The sequence below is a fragment of the Tamandua tetradactyla genome, chromosome 6 (genome assembly GCF_023851605.1).
Source record: "Tamandua tetradactyla isolate mTamTet1 chromosome 6, mTamTet1.pri, whole genome shotgun sequence".
Lineage (NCBI taxonomy): Eukaryota > Metazoa > Chordata > Mammalia > Pilosa > Myrmecophagidae > Tamandua > Tamandua tetradactyla.
The window spans coordinates 102,420,798-102,443,223 of record NC_135332.1 but is presented as its reverse complement, the minus strand read 5'-3'; the positions used below and the strand labels follow the sequence as shown (position 1 = coordinate 102,443,223).

Genomic DNA, 22,426 nt, shown 5'->3' with positions numbered 1-22,426 from the left:
TACTACGAATACAAATAAGAAAGTAGCAGTCTTATCTTGGAGAGTAAAGATACTCTGCAATAATAAAAAGGGAACCAAAAGGTCGGAAGGCCTTTTGGCAATCACACTGGACAAATCTTATTACATTTATCAGTGATTTTAGGCTCCAAAAAGAAGGTAATGACTTGGATACACATTTTACTCCTTGTTCTTGAGATAGTAGGGTCAGACTTAATTTAAAAGTTAAATGCTCTGGAAAATCAGAAATTACTTCAATATATTAAATCATTTTCCAATTAAGTGCTTTAAATAATTTTAGTGGGTTGTGCTGCGAATGGAATAAATTAATTTAGAAAGTCTTCAGGATTTCTTTACTAGCTCATTGAAGTTCCTTTTAAGTCATGCCATGTATGAAGGAGCAAACTGTTCTTTTTAAATGCAAATTAGTCACCCTTTCTATAGACTAGTTGCAACTCCTCTATTTAACTTATCCACGGAATAATGGATTTTTAAAAAATGCAAAGTCATAAGACACACTTATAATAGTAGGAACAGACCTCATGTAAATGTTTCTCGCAGGACACCTTCTCCTGCCCATCTCTGTGTAGCAGTTTTTCAAATATATTTGCCACTGATCCCTGATTATATTGAATGGACTGAATAGGTTTGCCAGGCCCCAGAAAGCCCAGACACTTGAGTTTTCTACTCCATAGTGATTAGTACTGGTGCAAAATTTCTGTGAATCTCATCTATTTTAGTCGCTCAGAATATAGTCAACCAGCATTCATTTTTGTGGTAATTTCAAGTGGATTGGCAGGGATATGGAAGAAGGGCAGGAGCTTGGAAGAGATGCACTATGAAACTCTATCTCCATTTAGTAGAAACGAGTTGAATCAGAGCTCCCCATAATAGACAAGATTGCAAAGTAAACCTTGTCTTTCAGAGATGTGATGAATATGTCGTTTATAACAAGAAATAGTCACTTTGCCTGGCTATTTGTTTATAATAGGTGATAAGATCATAAATTGCTAATTATCTTTTATTTTAAACCTGTCAACACTTGACTGTTTCAAGTTGGCATACTAAATCCCAATGCAACCAGTATCTTTCTGTGCTTTAATGTCATGCAGTTGTAGCAATAGTTTTCCAAGAATTTTCAATGTCAAGCTAGACGCTCATCAAGAAAATGAATGTACTCTTCCTGAAGCTTTTCTAAACTCAAATGTGATTGTTTTACTCTGCTGACACTTTCCCTGGTTCTGCCGCTCCATAGATTGCCAAAACACTACTTATGTGTTTTTCAGTTAAAAAAAACTCCGTAGGAGGAATTTTTTGGAAACATTTTAATCTAGTATTGCTTGACTTATTGTAGGAGCACATTACTGTATGAACATGTCACTATGCAAACTGGCCTCCATTTCCATGTAGCCCATTACAGAGAAAAGTCTGAATAATGCAAATGTGTTGGTTATGGCAACTATGAGGGATCTCATGCAAACAGCCAGAATGGATGGCATGCCTGTGTAGGGCACCCTTTGACCTAGCAGCATGGGCTCAGAGCCTAGACAGAAGCAGGCAGCTTGGAGGTAACAGTGTTCAACTCTTGCAACTTGCAGCATGATTGTATTTCAGTCATTGAGAGATGGATTCCATAGCCCAGTTTCATCTAATTAAGATGATTTTAAGTAACGTTGTTTCCCTTAATTGAACTAAATGTTGCCATAAGAAATTGGATTAGATGGGCTCACAATTGGAGTTCAGTAGTAACATGTAGTCCTATTTTTTTGTTCTAGTTGAAGATGTCAGATCATCAGTTTAAATATATACCTACAGAGTAATAACAGTTCCTTTCAGTTTACTTAGTGCAGTGTCATTTCTAAAGATTGTTTTCACTGATTTTATGCTAAATCGGGACAAAGAAGTGGCACTTTTTCGTTTGTGCAATGAAATGATGTGTTCAGTTATTGCTCAGTATCTGCCCACATAAGGAGTGGTAATACAATTATGTTATGACATGGCTAATGATGGGGTTCTGACCTCTGCCAGAAGTGGGAGAGGAAATAGTGCTCTGTACTGTTTGCTGGTTGCATTCATGAAATCATGTCCTGAAATTTTCCTGGGTTGATTTAGAAACAGGGAAGACTGAAACACAAACCCATGCTTCCTATTGGTGATATACAGAGTGAAGAATGATGAGCATTTGGAATATTGGGCTTTTGTCATTGAAATGAGGCTCACAAAGTATAATTTTTCCCTATAAGCATAGGTCTAAGGACCTATTTGTGATGAACTCTCTTTTAAATGTCAGAATGAATGCTGAACATTAGAGAACTTTCGTGATAAAATGCGTTAGAGTCTGCAAAATCTCCTTTGAACCTACTTTTCTATTTAGGGTGTCTTATGCATTGTATTTTGATGTGGCCCAACTCATTATGTCTAAAATACAGTATTTACCAGCACATTAAGATGGAGTCATTGTCCCTCTTTTAATTAAATAATGTGAGTGAAAGGAAGAGGATGGGAAGGGGAAGAAGAAAGGAAGGATTTTAAGCAATTTAGAACACCATGCTTGATTTTCTCCTTCTACCTCTGTAACTTCTAGGATTTGGGGAAATTCATAGTTAATACTTAGTGCTATCGTTAGTGTAATTAGAACTTCTCTGGGAGTTTTATTAGTTGGCACCTTCATAAGCTTTGAGGTTTTAAAATATGTTTTAAGTAAATTTATAGGTAAAAAAGAGCATAAACCAAGCAATCACAGGATTTTGACCACTGAATCAGATAGCAAATGAAACCTCAAATGTAACTGTCTTGACTTTGTGGGGTAATTCAGTGCCACAAATTCCTATTTTAAATGTCCGTGCAAAATATATATATATAACTCAGTGCCACAAATTCCATTTTAAATGTCTGTGCCAAATAAATAAGTAAATAAATAACATACATATATATATATATATGTTATAGTCTTTGGAGTGACTAGGTGTATGTTTAACACAGCTTTTCCCTTGTAGTTTATAGTATTTTCACGGTTTATTGTATATTATTTTCAGAGGTACTGAATGATGATATTGATGAGCATTTCGATATTTGGCTTAACTAGAAAAACAAAACTGATGATTAAATGTCATCTACTTGACTGCTTATTGTAGATGCATTGATATATGTTTAAGGATGTGATTGTAAAGGGATGAGGAATACTGAAAAGAAGTAAGGCACTTCAACTTATAGGGAATAGAGAGATATCCGAGTTTAACAATGGCTTCCTTGGTGCTAAAGTTGGGTCTCAAATGCTGGTTTTGGTGGGTTGAAATGATTTTGTGGTCACACTAAATTTTGGTTGGGGTTCAATCTAAAAGGAGGGAGATAGCTCAGAAAATTGGAAAAGGGAAAAGAAGGCTATTTCACTGTGTTATGGATGATTTATTCTGGTGCTTTCCAACTTTTGTTGGAACACTAGAATGTTGAAAAGTCACTGGTGTTTCTCAATTAGTGATAAACCTTTTTTTCCTGATCAAGGCCTGTATCAGGTCTGCCTGGGAACCTAGAGCCTCAAACCCACCCCCACACAGCCCCACTGCCAAACTGAAGGTACCCTTGCCCTTGCTTACCCCCTCCCTAATCTGATTCTGAACCTGGGGGGCCTCTAGCTTCTCCTCTGAACTTGTCCTGCCCTCCTCAAGCACTTGGTTCACCATTGTCTCGTTTCTTGGCTGTCATGTCCGCGTTTATGCTCTCCATGATCTTTATCATTTTACCATGTTAACATAGCCATTCTTTCCCCCAATAACCTTTCCATATTTTCTGGTTAATTGACCTCTTCAAACCCTCAAGCTCATATGCAGTATTCAAAATCCAGAAGGAGGCCGGTCTCCCTTCCCCAGACCCCCATTCGAATGAATGACACCGAGTCATGCAAATTAAAAGAAGGAAACAGGATGCTGATAGCAAAAATAACAAAGATTGATATTTCTAAGTTGTCATAGATTTTTCTCCCATATTTAATACACAATGGGATTCAAAACTCAGAAACAAACACCTTGCATACCCTTCCCCAATGAGAAAACTTTAGACTCCAAAACTGTATGACAATCAGCCTGTGTTCTCCTAGTCTTTATCTGGCATAGAGTTAAGTGGTCCATGGGCTAGCATACTTCCAAATTCTCATCAGAATATCTATAGATAACTAAAATGGGACTCACACATGCAGAATTCATTTAACCAAATTTAGATAACTTATCATCCTGCATATTAGCTGTCTGAGTGTGACTCTCAAGATTTCAGGGGAAGTCATATGGTAAAATGTTTGTCTTACATCATAATAGAAAGGAAATATAATTATCATGAGTTAGTTAAAGGCCTATTAGTTAAATGTTTCAAACATTATCAACTGTTATTTAAGGTAAAACATATTGTATGCAACCAAATCAAGAATCTAAAGGTATACTTGTAAGAGAAAATAAGATTGCAGAAAATCATAATTAGTAAACACTGCAGACCTGAAAATCATTTCTGTAGTTCTTGCCTGCAAGAAGTTTCCAGTCAAAGCTTTTAAATGCTTCAACGCTCTTCATTCATTTAAGTTGAATGTTTAGACGTGGTGCCAGTTTTGCCAATTTTGGAGATGCAGTCTTCACTTCCATTTACTTCCACTTTGGAGTTATTGACATATTCTCACTTGACCTTTTTCTTTGAAGGTGCGCTCTTCAGAATCAGATAGCCTGTGGTCTCTCTGGGTTGATAGGGCCTCCAGTGGACATGAATTGTGTTAAACAGACCATCTATCAGAAAACTGGGGTACCAAAATGATACATCTACCCTGATGGATGAGAGACATTTTGGTTTTAAGCCATGCAGGCTGAGTTTCATCCCAAAGAGCAATTTCTCATTAAAACAGTTGAGTTATAAACTGCTTAGAAATGTGGTTTATAATGGAAGTGCCAACAGACTGTTAATTATAGCAGTTCTTCCATAATACTTTGAAACATGGAATTCCCATTAACCTGAATGAGCTTTTCCTGGGTTATAACATGTTTCTCCCTACAGCATTCATTTTGAAAATGGGGACATCACATTGCTCTATTCTTGGGTGTCGATTGTGCAGCAGAAAGACCCGGGGGGGGGGGGGGCAGAAAGAAGCCCCCTACTCTTTCATAACTGGAGGTGCCAATATTTCACCAGACCTTTTGAGTTTGATCTATGAGAAGTTTGCCTTACTTGATTAAACATTTTAAAATTAACTTTCCAAGCTATCACACAATTTCCATTTTACTCATGAAAAATAATCATTTGTACAAATTTATAATACCAAAGGTAATGAAACCAATATCATTATTAATGCTTTGCTGTTTATAAATTCTTCACTTTGGAGTTTTAAATGGTGCTGCCTTAGCTCTGGATTTATTATTTCTCATTCTTGAGTTATATGCTTTTATGACACCATCTTAAAAGAACTTCCAATTAAACCAAGGCTATTGTCGGAAGAGACTTTGCACCATTGTAGCTAGAAATATATAATGAACAATGTATCTTGAGTTCCCAAATGGACTTGCAAGTTATTTGTGTCTTATTCACAGTAGTGAAAATGCCAACTTCTGCATATTATGACTAAGGCAGAAGTAACTTGCAAGTCCATTTGATATGCCTCTTGATTGAGGAAATCTTTGATGCCCCTATCTATGAGTTACCTAAGCAGAGATACAGGTGTATGCGTGTGCGTGTGTGCGTGTGCATGTGTGCACAAATATTTCTCCTGGTTCTGGATGTATTTCTGTCCATCCTTGCATGAGAATTTATTATAAATGGTAGAATTCATCTGTGTGTACAATGATGACAACAAACAAAAGCATCCCAATGGCTATTGAATGCCTGATTACCATTCTCTTTTTTAAAACTTAATCCAGAGTGCTGGGTTTTTAATTTGGCAAACTATAACCTAATAAGACTAAAGAACTAGGACTTTCTGGAGAAAAAAAAAATCATAGGCCTCTCTGAAGAAAAGACTCTAGGTGGATGATTTGAGATAAAATCTGAGTGCCCTTCAACCTGTGTTAATCTTTTCCCTAGGCAAAAATAAACAAAGCTCTGAAGGGATCTGCTTCTTCTTTCTCTATCTCCATTCTCCTTAGAAAGCCTGACTTCCTTCTATTTCTGGTAAAAGTTCTAACACTAAAACCCTTAACCCATCTGCATCCTAATTTTCCATGTATCCAGTAGAGAAAAGAATTTATATTTGTGTCTCATAAGGAAGCCTTATGAGAATTAAGGAGTCAACAGAAGTAGATTATTTCCAAATCCTGTGGTGAAAGATGTTCAAAAAGTCAAAGAAAGGTAGACTTTAGCAAAATACTAGACTCTCAGCCCATTTCTTCTCTTTCTTGCTACCCAAGGGGGAATAAATGTGTTTTCTAACGTTGTAGACGTGTGATTCTTTCAGGAAGGGAGTCAAAGTGATAAACTTTTGGGGTGGTCGGCGGAGGAGGAACCGAGGTGAATTGGGGAAAATGGGGTGTGTGTAGATGCAGACTCTGAAAGTTCTTCTTCCTCAGATTTTGGTAAGTCCCCCTGAAAGCCTCTTTTCCTCTCTGCTTTCAGAGTCAGGGCACCTAATAAGAGATGCTACTGATGGGAAGTGCTACCCCTTTGCACTGTAAAGAAGACAAGAGTTGAGAATAACTGCTAAAGTGGGAAATGCTTTCCTCATAGTTCCTGACTTGAGCTTGCCCCCTTCTACCTTCCTCTGAACCTATGGCTCTGAGATGTATAATATAATGTGCGTGATTAATTAATGAATGGACCAACCAGGTCTAAAGGTAGTCCTATTACATTGCAAAAGTATCTGTGCACAGCCCTATTTCCTTCAGTCTTTTAACTCAATTAAATGGTTAATTAAAAAATAGAAAGGTGGAAAAAGTGTTCTGTGCATTGCTGTCTTCATACCATTGTAAAGACCAGTTCTTCCTTTATACGCTAATATGCTTCGGCATAAAATGCCAGTAACAGTTGTATCAAGAGAAATGTTAATAATAAAGAGGCAGGATAACCTTTCAACAAAAAGTATATTTTATCATTTGGCAGATGCCGTCATGAACATTAATCATAGAAACCTACAGATAGTAGAAGCTTAATATCAAAGCTAATGATTTATTTTATGTTAATGACTTTCTGCCAGGGTATAAAAGACAGTTCATAATGGACTCTCTGCATTGCGTTTAGTTACTAAAGCTAATGGGATAATCTTTTCTCTCCCCAAATTAAGCTTTTTGAAGTAAATTTTGCTGTTATTTTTCCAGGTTACTCTCAAAAATTTACTGTAACGCTAATATTTTAAGAACTACTTAAAGAAATAAAGAGGAAGAAAAATCCCAAAGCAGATTTTCTTCTTCAGGATCAGTTTTCCTTAACGTTGGAGAGAAAGTTTGCCTGTATGCTAATATTTATGAACTTGTAAAGCGTACTAATTTTAAAGTCAGCCTTTTGAGATTCAGCTCCTGTGAGTACTCTCACCACAGAACACGTATTTTGTAGATGACCAACCGATGATTAGCTGAATGGCAGTAAAACATAGAGTTTTTCACTTGGAAGTTTAAAAAATCATGTTTATAATTAGTTATAAGCAACATTATATCTCAATAAGAGATAATTTGCCTACTAAAGTTCACATAATGTGCTAATCATGTCTAGTGGTTAATAAAGGCCTCCTATCTCACTCCCCTGATGGCTATAAAAGGCTATTATATTCATGGCACCAGTTCAGGTACAGCTGCTGTGTGTTAATAATGCATCATTGTCCCACTAATCAACACAGCAAAGGTCAGTGCCTCTAAGCATCTAAACCACCTATTCTCTTTCCAAAATATTTATTAACACTTTCCGAGCCTATCTTTTCCTGTTCGTTTAATTCCACTCAGAGCTACTCGTGCGATAGAGGTTTTGAGACCTAAGCTATGTTGTAGAAGAGATGAATGCATCTTCCTACTGATCTTCTCCCATAAAACCTGTTTCCATTTCCACAGTCATTGAAGGGGTTGGCGTGGGGTCGGTACAGCGTGAGACCCTTTGTAAGTAAGTAGGTGTGTTGCAAGGGGAGAATGTTTTCAGATTTTATGAGTCATTTAAGGAGATCTTTAGAAGTCAAACAACTTTTCAATAGCCAGAATTATGAAGGAATTGGGAATAGGAAGGGATAGTGAACATCTAAATAAACAGAAAGGGATCTACTTTAGTTTATAGATGATACAGTAGTGAAATATGATTTTCTTAATTGCTCTTTTGGCATAGGAAAGCAATAATAGTAAAAGCTTCTTAAACCATATTTTCTGCACACAAAGAACGTATTCATGTGGGATTTCCATTTTGCTAGGAAATCGTGCAAATCAATATAAGCCAGCACTTATCTGCATTAGAATTAGGTAGACAACAATTTCTAGGTGTAGTGATGGTGTAGTCTTTTGATATCTTCGGTTACTTTTTAAGATAATCCTTGCTTCTGTGTCCTTAGAGAGAAGCTAAAATGTTAAGTGAGCGAGATCTCATTTTCTCATCTTGTATTATTGTCTTCTGTTTTCTGTTACTCGTATGATAACCTTGAGGGGGTGAGGGTCCCCCTTTTATGATTTGGAAACCTTAAGCGTTTTGAGAGAGGAAAAAGAGAAAACTCAACTATGTTTCCTTCATCCAAGAGAAATGCAAAAGGCGAACTAGGGGGAGGAGCTTTCTATTTGTGCAGCACATAATATACAATGGTACATTTGTCATGCTTTAAATATCTAATGCTTACAATAAAATATGTACAGACACAGTTGTGATCTATGAAGTCTCTGGCTCCAGTGCCATTGTTTGTAGTCTCTACGGTTGTCATACATTGTTCTCTACACATCACACCCTTACAGCAGAATTTGACACAATTTCTAGCTTTCAGCCCTGCACCATTTTCATTGCACAATATACATGAGTTTGACAGGGTGTGTTGGGGACAACTCTGGCAAGCAATTGATATTTTGAAGTGGCAAGCGTTTCAGCAGCTGCCTGCTTGTGAAAAAGGAATGATAAGATATACTGTATTGTTAGTTTCAGGGAAAGCATTAAGGTTTAAGCTCTGTAAAAATGTACACATTATTCGTCAGTGGTGAAGCAAGTCTTTTATGTTTTTTAGAGCTTAGCTCTTTGGCTGATGTGAACTAGAATGACATTGGTCAGTAAATGAATAGGAGTACTTTGAATCTGAACTGCTGCCAATTTTGCACCAACAAAGGACCTGACAAAAGAAAGATTTTATGTGAAATGCAAAGCGCAAGCAATGTTTTGGGGGCGGGGAAACTGAGAGGGGGTGGGGTGGGGAGGGAGATAGAGAAACCCACACAAGAGATTATTCTTTAACACGTTCCTTGTAACGATACCAAATAGTTAAAACACAGGCATTTTTCTTGTCTCATCAGCCAGCCACCTAAGTTGTTTTATCTATTTTATCTAATGTGCTTTAAAAACCTGTTGTACACACAGAAGCTTTTAGAATATGTTCACGTGGAATTTAGAGTGTTTTTCTAAATATCACACTGTGCCCCGAAGACCTGTTGGCAGAATATCAGCGTTGCCCACTGCTGGAGTCCCCAAGTCTCTCTCTATTTGGTAGTGGGAAATTGTAGTTTAATCAGTTATGGCACTTTCAGTGTGTAACGTTCATTAGTAAGGCAATTTGTCATGACTGTTATTGGTCAGGATGCATCTGTTCTCTCAGTTACAGAGCATGATAAGTAAGGAGACAAACATTTCAATATCTGATAGTATTAACTTGCTTCAAATTTGTAATCCAAGGTTAGCTGCTCAAAACAGACGCAGCAGCAGATTAACAAGCATGCTATATTCAATTTCACCGGGCCCTGTTTTTATGGATTTATGACTTTAAAGCACACTAATATGCTATTATGAAGGTCCCAGCCTTTGATTAGATGCTCGACAGAAACCGAGTTATGAGCCGAGGACCTTTCTAGGTCCATCTGGAAAGAATTTATGTGCATAATATTTTTTATAGAGCTCTGTAAATTGAAGGGTGGGATGCACGCAATATTTTTAGCCTGCCAGATATTCTTCTCATCGTTAAAAAGTCACTTTTCCCTTTGGTTTGTGAATGGATCAGTCACTAGCCAAGTTAGTAGAGACCCGATCTATTATAAAAGTTTTCGAATTCTAGCAAAGAAAACTTCAGAATGAACTGCTGGCAAGTTCAGTTCTCCCCAGTCCACGGCTTTACAAGATCCTTGTTCATCATTCCAAATGGGAAAATTTAAAAAGATTCCCACAGTTGAAAAGGTTCAGATTTCGTACATATCTCATATTCTCTAGATATTACATCTCAGAGCTTGCCATACAAAATCTTTTTTTTTGACATATTTTCATTTTTAATGAAAGGCCTTCAAATTTGGAGCATAATGATTTCTTAGAAACTGAGCCCAATCTTGGTAAAAAAATATATATATATATTCGCTCTTGCTAGTAACAAAAGCTGTTACTGTTTTAAGTTCCTGTTCAGCGGTTGGTTGGTACGCTTCGCTGAATGTTGTCAAAAAGGCTTTGCTGGTGATTGACAACCCGGCAGGAATGTGAATGGAGATTTTAATTGCGTATCATGTGTGCATATCAGAGTGAGTGAATTCATGACTCTGCTGAGCCCCATATCTCTGCAGGTCAGCCGTGTCAAAAAAAAAAAAAAAGTCTTTTTTTTGAGCGATTTTTTTCCAAAAAAAGAAAGGTGTGCATGTACTGAAGTCATTCTTTATTCATTTCTGAAGTGAAACACTTGTGTTCCCTTAACCTCATGGTTTAAAGTGGAATAAAAATCCATTTTGAGTTCTTTTTCTTTTTTAATTCTTTGCACTTGTAATATACTTGGAAGATATAAATTCTGTTCAGTTACAAGTTGGAAAAGTCTGCCAGGACATATTTTTCTTATAGCACTTGCTATATGAAGTGTGTTTATCTTTTTTTTTTCTCCCTGAAGAGTACTTTGAAGAAAGAGAAAAATTTTAAGCTGGTGGAAAAACGTACCAAGGTCAATTGCCTTTCAATAACTTGCAATCTTTAGAAGAGCGCAGAAGGGATGAGGAGCTATGTGGACAAGAGAAAAAAAATCTATTTCTGAGAGGTGGAAGGTTCATAAAAATTGTGTGTGAAGTTTGGTAAAAATAGCAAGAAGGCAGTGTTTATTGTAAACTGACAATAAGTATAAGACTGTTCATTTCTTAGAAAAGCAGTTCCTCAGTTGAAGATGTAAAGGCCAAAGATTCATTTCTGACGTGGCTCCTTTGCAAAGATGGTAGTGATCGGTCGTTTTTCTCCTTGAGGTGTCTAAACCAAAGTGGAATAAAACTTTTCTTGGCTAACGTAGCTTTTTGGCTACACTAAGCAGACTGATCAAGAACTTACTTGAGTAAAAACAGAGAAAAAGCCTTAATAACGAATATGGTATATATACAACTTTCATTTTATGTGATGTGAAACTTTGGCACTGGGGTTGTAAATTTCACGTATGGCTACTTTTCTATGTCATTTTGAATAGGTGTGAAAAAGATTAGCTCTGTGGTCCTTTTAAATGGTGCCCTAGGAATAAGTATGGAAATGTTGAAAAGATGGTGACTTGATAGCCTTAGGAGATCCTATGAGGACTCAATGTTGTTCCGGACTCTAAGATGTTATCTCAACACATTTTAGAATATATCAAACTGCAGGCTGACGATTTAGCCTATAATATGGTCTGTGGTACCAGGTGGCTGCATATGAAGGCTACTGTACCTTTAAAATTCCGAAGAAGAAAAATCTATTTTATTTTTAAAATTGAGCTTTATGTATGGGGTGACATTTTTCTAACATTATGGACGACTATTTTGTACTTTAAGCTGAGAGCTCAGGCAAGGAAAAATCTATTTACAAAATGAAAAAAAAAGTGCTCAGCCGAATGCATTTCACTTTTAAAGATGATATTCTGGTAATGAACTTTATCAAGCAGAGAACATTTCAGTAAAAGTATTAAAATAGTTCCTATTTTGGTTACCTCACTTAAGGCTGTGTCACTGTTTCCATTATAGCTTCTTATTTGCAGGTAGCTCGAATGCAGTCCCCATACAAATATTTGTACAGGGATGGAATGAGAATATTTTAGCCTAAGGAGTAGACATTTTTTTTTTTAAATTCAAAATGCACTTCTGAAGAAGCTTTGGCTTTCTTAATAGAGCATACTTAATTCAGTTTTAGAGATTGCAAAGCCTTTACTGGACACCAACTGTGTGCCAAGCCTCCTGCTGACTGGTGGGGGTGCAGGGAGAGGCAGAGAGATGAGTAAGATGTGGGCATTCAAGAGAGGAATGCAAATAACCATAATGCAGCTATGGTATAATTGCTATGGTATGGGAACTTGCGGCCACAATGCAAAGGGGTACAGAAGGAGAAGGAATGAATTTAAGTTCGGGAATCCCAGTGGCTTCCGGGAGAAGATGGCATTTCAGGTGGCCTTAAAAATCAGGCAGTGAGGAAGTGAAAATTTATTCCTACTTTTTGAATTATTTGTTAGACATCCCACCTCTTTGCAAAAATGACTGAGGCTGCTTGAAATAAGAAGCGCATATACTACAAAGCTGTTAGTGCAAAGGTGGGACATCACGACCAGGAAATGGAGATGCTGGTACATTTTGTAGCATAGGTGCTATCGGTATAATTAAACATTAAATTATGCAAGAGTAAAAAGTTCTCTAGTGAAAAGCTGCAAAACTAGTGAAAGACTAGAAAAGACATAAAATGAGGAACTATGTGGAGGTGTGACATGTAGGCTAACTTGGGCAAACTGTGATGTGGTTGGTTTACAAGGTGCCTGGGTTGAGATTGTGGTAAATTGGTCATGACACATGGGCCAGAAATGAGGAGCTCACTCGCTGTGATAAGCATCAGAGGGAGAACCTTGGATGGTTTTGGAAGGAGAGTGGTAAGATTAGGCCCGTGTTTAGGAACATAACTATTGGCATTTCAGGGGATGACTTGGAGGAAGTGGGGTTCGATTCAAACCCTTATATGATTGAGCCAGAGAGAATGAAGTGGGGAGTGACGCAATAAAATGAAGAATCAGTATAAGTCTGTTTTTTTAAGATGGCTTTTCTAAGTATAGCTGAATAATGAGCTTTTAGAGTTTTTATAGTTCAGCCAAAAGGTTGAATTATATTAGAAGATAACTTCCTAAACCACACTACAGTGTTCTAGTTTACCTGCAAATTCTTTTTGCAATTGATAAACACAGTCGTTAGCACTCCCTTTTAATGCTTCTTGAGTAGCCTTAGAAGTACACCTCCTGAGTTTAGTTCCAAACTCGTTCTAGTTATGGTGTGCTATTTACTAAAGTTACTGGTAATTACTTTCCTAAAATCTCTTGCTCAGTGATAACTGTGCACAAAATTACTAGTAAATCTGGCAAATCTATTCAAGTGGCCAAAGCATATTCAGGGCTTTTGAAGGCATCACAGGACCTTCAGGTGTCTACATCACAGCGTTCTCGCTGTTTTTTCCATTGAGGTACCCTTGTGAGTGGGATAAAATTTATACCCCAAACATCTGCAAGAAGAACCCAGGAGTGCCTGCTACAATCTAGGTATGCCATAGATGGCTAACATTTACCTTTAAGAAATATGTGGATTTTATATTGTATTCCATAACATACTCATGTCTGCTTCAATATAAAAATATGCTGGTATGAAGAAGTTAGAAAGGTCATTGTCCAAATATCCCTGAAGACTGGGAGAAGGATCAAAGGAGGAGGAGTTGTAACAAAGATAGGATTTAACAAGTGAATATGACTACTGAATCATTATATTGATATTTCTTTTTAGTCTCCAGTGTCTTAGCTGCTAGAAGGAAAAACCTGAAACTGTGAAATTGTACAACCCATACCATGCTTTGAAATTTGTTCTAAAACTACTTGTTAAAATGTGCTTTGAAATGTATTGCTTTTTTGGTATATATATTTCACAATAAAAAATGTTAAAAAAAATATGTTAGTTTATTTCCAAACTTTATATTCCGAGAAGTTATTCTATGTCACTCTGTATTTCTATTGCCTTGGAATATTGCTCTTTGTGTCTAGAAATATGAGTTGGAGAAGCATGACATAACACAATGGTCTTTTGTATAGATTGGAGGCCTTAAAGAAGTTCTGTTCCTTAAGTCATCTCTCCCATGCAGACAGGAGCATTATATTATGTTCAATCCTAAATCTTTCCCCATTTTCATTAATTCTCCACTTTTTATAGGAAGCTTTCTTATAGGAAAGCTTAATCAAAGTATTTGATCTTAGTTTAAAATGAAAGACTGCTCATCAATGGCATGATATGGTCATACCTACATTCTTCTTTGAAGGGAGAAAGAGGTGAACAGGAAAAAAAATCAAATATCCAATCTGTAGATGGAAGAGACAAATCCCATAGTTACTGTCAAAAACTGATGATGCTTAGTGACAAAAGGAGGTAGTCAAGAGTTTATTGTTAGGAGTTGGTATCAAACAACCTACAAAAAAATTTGGAAATTCCAATTAAGGAAATGATCAGGAAGCAATTAAATGATGACGTGCTGGTTTGAGGTGGGGTGGGGAAAGTATAGGGACAGAGCAAAGCTTCTAACTTGGCAAATGCCTGAGGCATGGAACCCTCCATCTCTTGTTCCCCCCACCCTCTTCTACATCCTTCCTTCCTCCAACCCCTCCTCCTTCCCTTCTCTCCTTCCTCCCCACCCAGGCAGACATTATTAACAAAGATCATTGCTGCTATTTTCAAGATTTCTTTTAGTATCTTTTCCCTGCCTTCCTACAGTGGACTTCTGCTCTGCGCATTGACTTCTCTCCATCATCATCGGGGCCCTCATTGAACAGAACTTTCTTAAAAAGACAGAGGTTTTATTTATGAAGGGTGTCAGAGAGAGAGTTTAGGTGTGAGGATGCAAGATTTCCAAACAAATGCCAATCTACTTTATGTCCATAGTACACCATTAAATCAGGTTTTTTTTCCCTTTACCTCATTTGAAATCTTGATCTGCTTTTTGAAGTGAGTTCTTCTTGATAAACAATCAGGCACTATAATGGATAGTCCCTCGTACTGACATGAATATGCTTTTTCTCTTCTGGAAACGCCATTTAGATAGATGAGCATTTTAGATTTTGCATTTACCTGAATCAAGGCACTTTCCCCATACTTGTCATCTTTTGATGTTTCATCAGAAATGGTAGTCTAGGGGAATGAACACTGTACATGTCCGAACTTCACATACATTTATTCACAAGGTCCCATAAAAATGGGACAGAAATTAATAATAAAAGAAAGTCAGATGCTTAATGTCTGAGACAGGGTTGGTATAGACACAGCTTTCAATGCCAACATTTGTAAATATTGGTTAATTTATCCATTAGAAATACTCTCTCAGTGGTTGTTCTGTGACAAGATCTGTTCTAAGTGGTAGAGAAACCTTTGTACATTACAGAGGTAATAATCTCAGATTGATATAAATAACCCTTTAAATAGAAGGAAATTCTTCTCTTACTAGAAGATAAGTGAACAAGCTTCAAATGGAAAGACCTAATTTACTATTAATATTAAGCTCTGAATAGCCCTGCATTTACCTTTTTTTGCTCTTTTCCCTCCTTTTCTTTCCCTTTCCTTTGTTTGCTGAGGGAGCAACTGATGACCTGTAGATTATGGTAACTTGGTAACTTAAACCGCTAGTGATTGTTTATGAAGTAGCCAAAGAAATGACTTTTTAAAAATTGAAATTCTAATCTTGCAAATATTTAAGTCTTTGGAAATTTGAACCAGGAATCATTCAGAAGTAAAGAATGGGGTTTATGCTCAACTCTTAAGCAGTTGCTTCATATTATTCAATATCATTTTTATATTTGAAGTCACTCATTCGACCAGGATATTTTTAGAAAGGTAAAATAACCATTACTCATTTTGTTCAGCTCCATTACAATGGACTAAAAAAGATAAACACCATGGTGAATTGTCAAATTATTTTTCTGACAGATGCTGCATGTTCTGGAAGACAGTCATTGCTTACAAAATCATTCCATGAATCTCATATTTTCTTACCATCTCACTTCCTACCCTAATATGGTCTGGAAGCAGACTACAATTAAACTTACACAATTACTTTATTATATGGGCTGAAATATACTCCTGAAGCTCTTGTTACCGTTTCCATACCCCATTTGCACAGACCTGCTGATGGCTGTCAGCACTGCTTCCTTAGGACAATTAGCCATTCTTAGCATGTTGTGTTTAAATTCAGAGTGCCACAAATGGAGAGGATCCCTCTCTCCTCCATGCTGAATTTTTAATGTGCAAGCATTTGTAATCATTCAAAGGACTTCATTATAACAGCTTGAAGAATCAGGTCCATGTTTTTTTTTTATTGGATGTTAGACATTTATTTGTGATCTTTGTCAAAGAGGAAAAAAATTAAAACAACCCAATATTCATAGTTGCATGCATTTGTGTCTGTAGCAACCTGAGAATTACGATGCCACCCACTGTTAGGGCTCCTTTCCCCTGGAAGAGGTTAAGATTTTCTACTTCAAATAATTCACTCAAAGCTCTTCTCTTCTCCATAATTGCCTGTAATGGGAAAAATAAAGACTCCCACCTCTATTCCCAGTCTTTAAATGGAATCGTAGAATGCCATATATTCAAATATGGAATACATTTCCATTTAATAACAAAACCAAGGACCTTTCTTTTACATTTCAAAGAGAAATATTCTTGTTTTTAAAAAGCCAACTCTTCGGGTCTTTGGGAGTCTTCCAGAAAGGATTCTGGTTGACTTTGAGAACCATGTGGTACAGTCTGTTATTCTTTTTTATAAATTTTTCTTTACCATTTGATTTCACTCCTAAACCTTACTTACATTAGAATGATTACATATTATTAGTTCATCACTTATAAAGGTAAAACATTTACATTTAAAATAATAGGAAATAATTAAAATATAATCACCTTATGTGTTTCCTGCTGTCAAATGCCAATGTAGAGTCATTGCTTCCTCTTTGAAAAATTAGACAGATCTGAGTCAGATGCTAATCCACCAAGGAAATCAGGATTCATATCAGTCCATAGCCTCAAATATTCAGAAATATCCCAATAATTGATGGTGTATATCTCAATGTTAATTTAGAGTGCTTAAATTTATTAATATTCTTTTTTTGAAACATCATAATTACTACTCAGCTTGGTACTAGCCCATTTGATGTTTGTCTTCCGGGTAATCTCATGTATTTCTGAGGACTAGTAATGACACCAAAAACAAAGTCATTGAATGGTCCTATTTGTGGTAGAAAGAAGATGGAGATGGATTTCCAGGACCTAGTTATAGAATGAACCACATGATGTAGAACAAGTTATTTAATTCTTATCCTTACCTTTTCTAAGATGCTGAGATTCTTTCCAGTCCAAAGAGTCAGAGATGTCTACTGGTTTGTAAAATAGCAAACTCCTTAATATCAAGAGGTGCTGAGACTAGAAGCAGCTAGAGAGCCATCTCTGCTATAGAGACCAGATTTTAAAACTTCAATGCTGTTCTCATCTCTATATACTACTAGGAAAGACATAATTGCATCCATCATAACATAATCAGTTTAATGACTACAAAGCGCAGCAAAGTAGATTGTGAAGGAGCAAAACTAAACTTAGAGCCGACGTTGAACATGGTTTTATCTAGTTCCATCATATCATCCTAACAGAAGGCATTAGTTTTTGAATTGACATCTGCCTGAACCATTCTGGGTAAAGGGCAACTGTAGTATATTAAAGAAGTAAATGAGACAGCATTCTCCAATATTTCAGTGAACTAGTGGGGCAAGGCGTGGTGTCATAAGTTTGGAAAAGGAGTTTGAGAGTCAGAAGGCAAGAAGGATGCTGGTTCTCAGAGGTCCCCGGGAGCTGGGAAGAACCCAGGGATTTAGCTCAGCCTAAAGGAATAAGCTAAACAACTAAGAACTGGGAGTCTTGATGAACTAGCACACGTCCTACTCGGCTTATGGGTTCACCATCACCATTATTAGAATTCTGATATTACTGTAAGAAATCCTAGCATCGCTGCTTTCAGCAACTTCAAAGGCCTTGTTTTAAGTGGAGAACATGCAGGCTTTAAGATGGACCTACCTTCTCAGTCTGCTTTATCTTCCACAGATATTATATCAACGGGAGTCAAAGAGACAGAGTTCCTGACTTTTTTTTATTTGAAATATGGAAAACTTAGAATGGCATGAAAGAAAAAAGTATATATCCTTTGTGCTAGATTTTCAGTCAGTCCTTCTTAACCTTAGTTCACGATACACAAGCAAATATTCTAGACTATCTGGCACTGTGCTTGAAAAAATTTAAAGGTCAATATCTTTAAAACCGAGTTTCAGGAAATTGAAAGAGTAATTTTTCCCAGACATCTTACTATTCTCTGGCTCATCATCTGTACTTTTGAATCTGGCTGCTCTCACTCCCTCGGGTCTCTGAGACCAAGTACTTGGATATTCCAGTAGCTGCCTTTTTCCTTTGACTATGGCTCATCGTTCCTCTGAAACCTTTTGCCTTAGCTTCAGGAAGACTAAGCATGCTTGTCTGGCTGCTTCTCGAGGTGCTGTCTCTTCAATGCTCACCTTTAACAGATTGTGCGATAGTATTTTTTCTCAATTAAGGCAAAGCTAAATTTTACCCTTTGGTCAAAGTTTAGAGTCCCCAAATGAAGAAATTGAGAAACAGCAACATGCAAGGACGAGCTGGTTGAACAACCGCTAGTAGCAAAGATAACCATTATGCTTATAAGACCCCAGGGAAAAATATTAAAAGTATGTGTCACAAGTCAATGTTTACATGTAAATAAAAAGAAATGTAACATATAAATATATTACATAAATTTAAATAAATAACGATTTAAAAAATTAGCTCATTTTCAAATCCTCAAGAAAATACTAGAGGCTTTTTGTACCATTTCGTACCGCACTTCAGTCATAGCCATAGCAGAAATCACCTGAATGCTAACTGTTGGGTTATTTGCATTACGCGGATAGATTTTTCCAGCAGTTCTCATGCAGGATGTACCACAAATAAGAGAGAATCTGTGGCATGAAGAAAGTATAAGTATCAGAGAGAACTTTGGGTGCGCTTCTTTGCTTCTCTGTGCCTGTCTCCTCATCTGCGAAATGGAAATTATAATAGTATTTTTTATAGGGTTTATGGTGAGGATGAAGTGATAAAATTTGTGTAAAACACCACCCAGACTACTTGGGACAGAAACTTTTGGGGCAAATTGATTGGCTGCTGTTGCTGCTGCAAAACCCAGTCTAGCTGCATAAGCACAACCGGGGGAAGTGATGCTAATTCCAAACTCCAACACCGCTGAGGCTCATTCGTCTGGGTTCTTGGATACTGTTAATCTGGTGTTGAAACCAGTAGCATTACTTATAAGGTCACACCAGCATGGTCGCAATACCTGTTACAGTTACCGTCTTGGAGCAGAATTCAGAACCTTCTCAGAGGTGGTGAATCTTAAGGAATTTCTGACAGATGGTGCCAATGGACTGCCTGATCCTCAAGTGTTCCCCACACACGTGTGATGGGCACTGCTGGTCATTGATGGGTCTAAGAAAAGCCAGTACATGGCCTGCAGTTGGTCAGAGTAAAATTTAGTACCTCTTACTTGAGCTGGCCCTCCAGTCTCACTCCTTTACTATACCTGCACAGATTAATCTATTGCATTAGTAAACTGACTAATGTAACATTAGACAAATGTAATGTAATGTTAGAAATCTTGTGTCAGTTTCAATGTGTTGAAATGTGGGGGGTGGGGGGAACAAAATATCTCTGAAATTACAATGGAAAGCCAAACAAGTATGACTTTTTAAAAAAAATTTTTATTGTATAGTATAACATATATACAGAGCAAAGAAATAAGCAAGTTTTCAAAGCACTTTTCAACAAGTGGTTACAGGTTGGATCCCAGAGTTTGTCATGGGATACCATTCAATCCTCTCATGTTTTTCCTTCTAGCTGCTCCAGAATATAGGGAAATAAGACTTTTGAAGCAAAATTTCCTTTATGTATGCCATTGCAAGGTCAAATGATATCCTAAAATGAGTCCCTCAGTTGCCTAATTTAACAAAAATTAGCATAACCATGGAAGACACAGAGTAATAAAGGCCCCAAGAGATGTCAGATGAGGAAGTTTCAAACCAAGGAACCCTGCCCTTTGTGGTGGATAGTTTTTACCCTCTCAGCATGGGGTCAGGAATAAACAGGTGCTTTTCATGGAAAAGTGCTGAAATGGCAGGAAGACCCCCAAAAATGCAGATCACCCAATTCATAGGTGTGCTCACCCTAGGGTTGCTTTTGCAGGTGTTCCCAAATCTACCAGAGTCTGTAAAAATTCCCACCTCCTATGCACAACTGTGCCTCTACAGATCTATTATTTCCTCTAAAATTGCCAGAAATGATATTATGACCATTGTCTGGCAAGCAAGAGCCAAATTCTTTTAACATGGATTTCTGGGTTGATTTTTAATCCTTTAGCTAAATTATAGACTGATAGTTTTCTTTTATATTGCAAAGTTTTAAGCACTGCTGATAAGATATTATGGGACCATCTTGATTTTGTCGAACAGGTTCATTGATACACATTCCATAAAATGTGAGCGGAATTTACTTTCAGACTGGAGGCATGCGCCGTCTGTTTGTTATCAGTTTTAGCTTTGAGGTTAGTAAAAATTAAACCAATTGCCAAAATGCAAAGAACTTTAAGATGGGGTAATAATTCCCTGCATATCAGGAAATGGATAAAAGCTCTTCAGAAGGCCACTAATTTTATTAGGAGTGCTAATGGGTGTTAGAAAATTAAACTAATTAAAGTCATTTTTAAAAACCACATTAGTCCATTTCACCAGGTGATAATAAGAGTGTGAAAGAGACAGTACCATTCCATTTATACTTTTAGAGTAATTTAATAGTGAGTAATTGCCCTTTAATTGATATTGCCAGTATAATTTTCAGGACATTTGTATGAACCTTTGAAACTTACAACAACACTGTGAGGTTGGGCGGGTATGGTATTGGGGAGATATTTGGATCTCTTTTACATTAAAAGAAACTGAGGCTCAGAGAGTCTAAGTGAACAATTTAAAGTCATATGGCTAAGAAGTGCCTGATGTAAATATCTATCTAACATCTACTGTACAATCCATCAGTTTTGCTAAATTCTCAAAGCAATGAAATCACCAGCATATCTGCCTAAACATTCAAATCTACTAGCTTTGTGAGAACAGCCGAGACAATGCTGATTTATTTCACCTTATAAGCACCTTGCTTCTAAAGACTGAGCAAGATTCTGTTTTTGTTTTAATATGATTTTTCTTGCAGTGTATTCATGAGAGAACTAAATGCACATAAAGTGAGTATTGACAGGACAAGAAAGCTTCTTGAAGTGGATGTTAGAAATCTTGAGTGTAATTTTTTTTAATGTGCTGGAATGTATGTGTTTGAGGGGGATGAGGTGGAGATGTATTCTCAAATTACAGTGGAAAGTCCAACAAAAATATGACTTTCAAAGCAAATGGTTTCTCTTCGTATATAATTGCAAGGTCAGATTATATCCTAACACGAGTGACCTCAATTACTTAACAGAAATGAACAAAACCTTGGAAGATTCAAAGATTATCAGTTACAGCCACTCTCTTTAGTGGGTAGAACATAATAGAGTATGCAAGTACAGCAAGAGAAGTGAAAATATTAGTAAATTTTGAATAATAGTGTCCAAATATCAGGGAAAGAAATCATTATCTATTCCTCCCATTACCATTATTTTGGGAGAGAGTGTAGCAGTGGGTTTCTTTGTGCCAATAGCAAATACAAAGACATCAGTAAGACAAAAGGCTCTCTGCCTGTCCTTTCTTTAGAAACCAGGATCAAAGGTGACTAAAGTATGAGTTTCCCATAAAGAGTTGTCCCTGAAAATATGTATTTCCCTTAGGGCTTGGGTAACTTTAAGGAATATGATCAATCTCTCGAACTCTTTAAAAGAAGAGTCTGCGTGTTTACTGCAGGGTTCTGCACTGCTTCGGAACTTCTCCTTCATTGGGTACAGGACAATTTTGATTTGTGTTTAAAATAATTTTTAATTGTAAAGTCTTTCAAATCCAGTTATCGTTATTATTACTTATGAATAATGGTTAAAAGTCCAAGTGTTGTTAGAAATCTTTCAAACCTAATGATTATGTAATGATTATGCTTATTATTATAGTTATTATATTTTAAACCATATAGATGTAAAGTAAAAAGTCAAAATATTCCCACTTTTCCCTCCAATTTCACCTCCAGAATTACCTCTGTGCAGTTTGCTGTGTACCTTTCTATCCTTTTTACCTTTTTTTTTTTTGGCATGGGCA

The 22,426-nt window shown here is 36.8% G+C and overlaps 1 protein-coding gene across 4 annotated transcripts in view; it reads left to right on the top strand.

Annotated features, from left to right (window-relative positions):
• TOX (thymocyte selection associated high mobility group box) overlaps positions 1 to 22,426 on the top strand; it is a 350,259-nt gene that overhangs the window by 2,034 nt on the left and 325,799 nt on the right. The gene's annotated exons all lie outside the window — the stretch shown is intronic.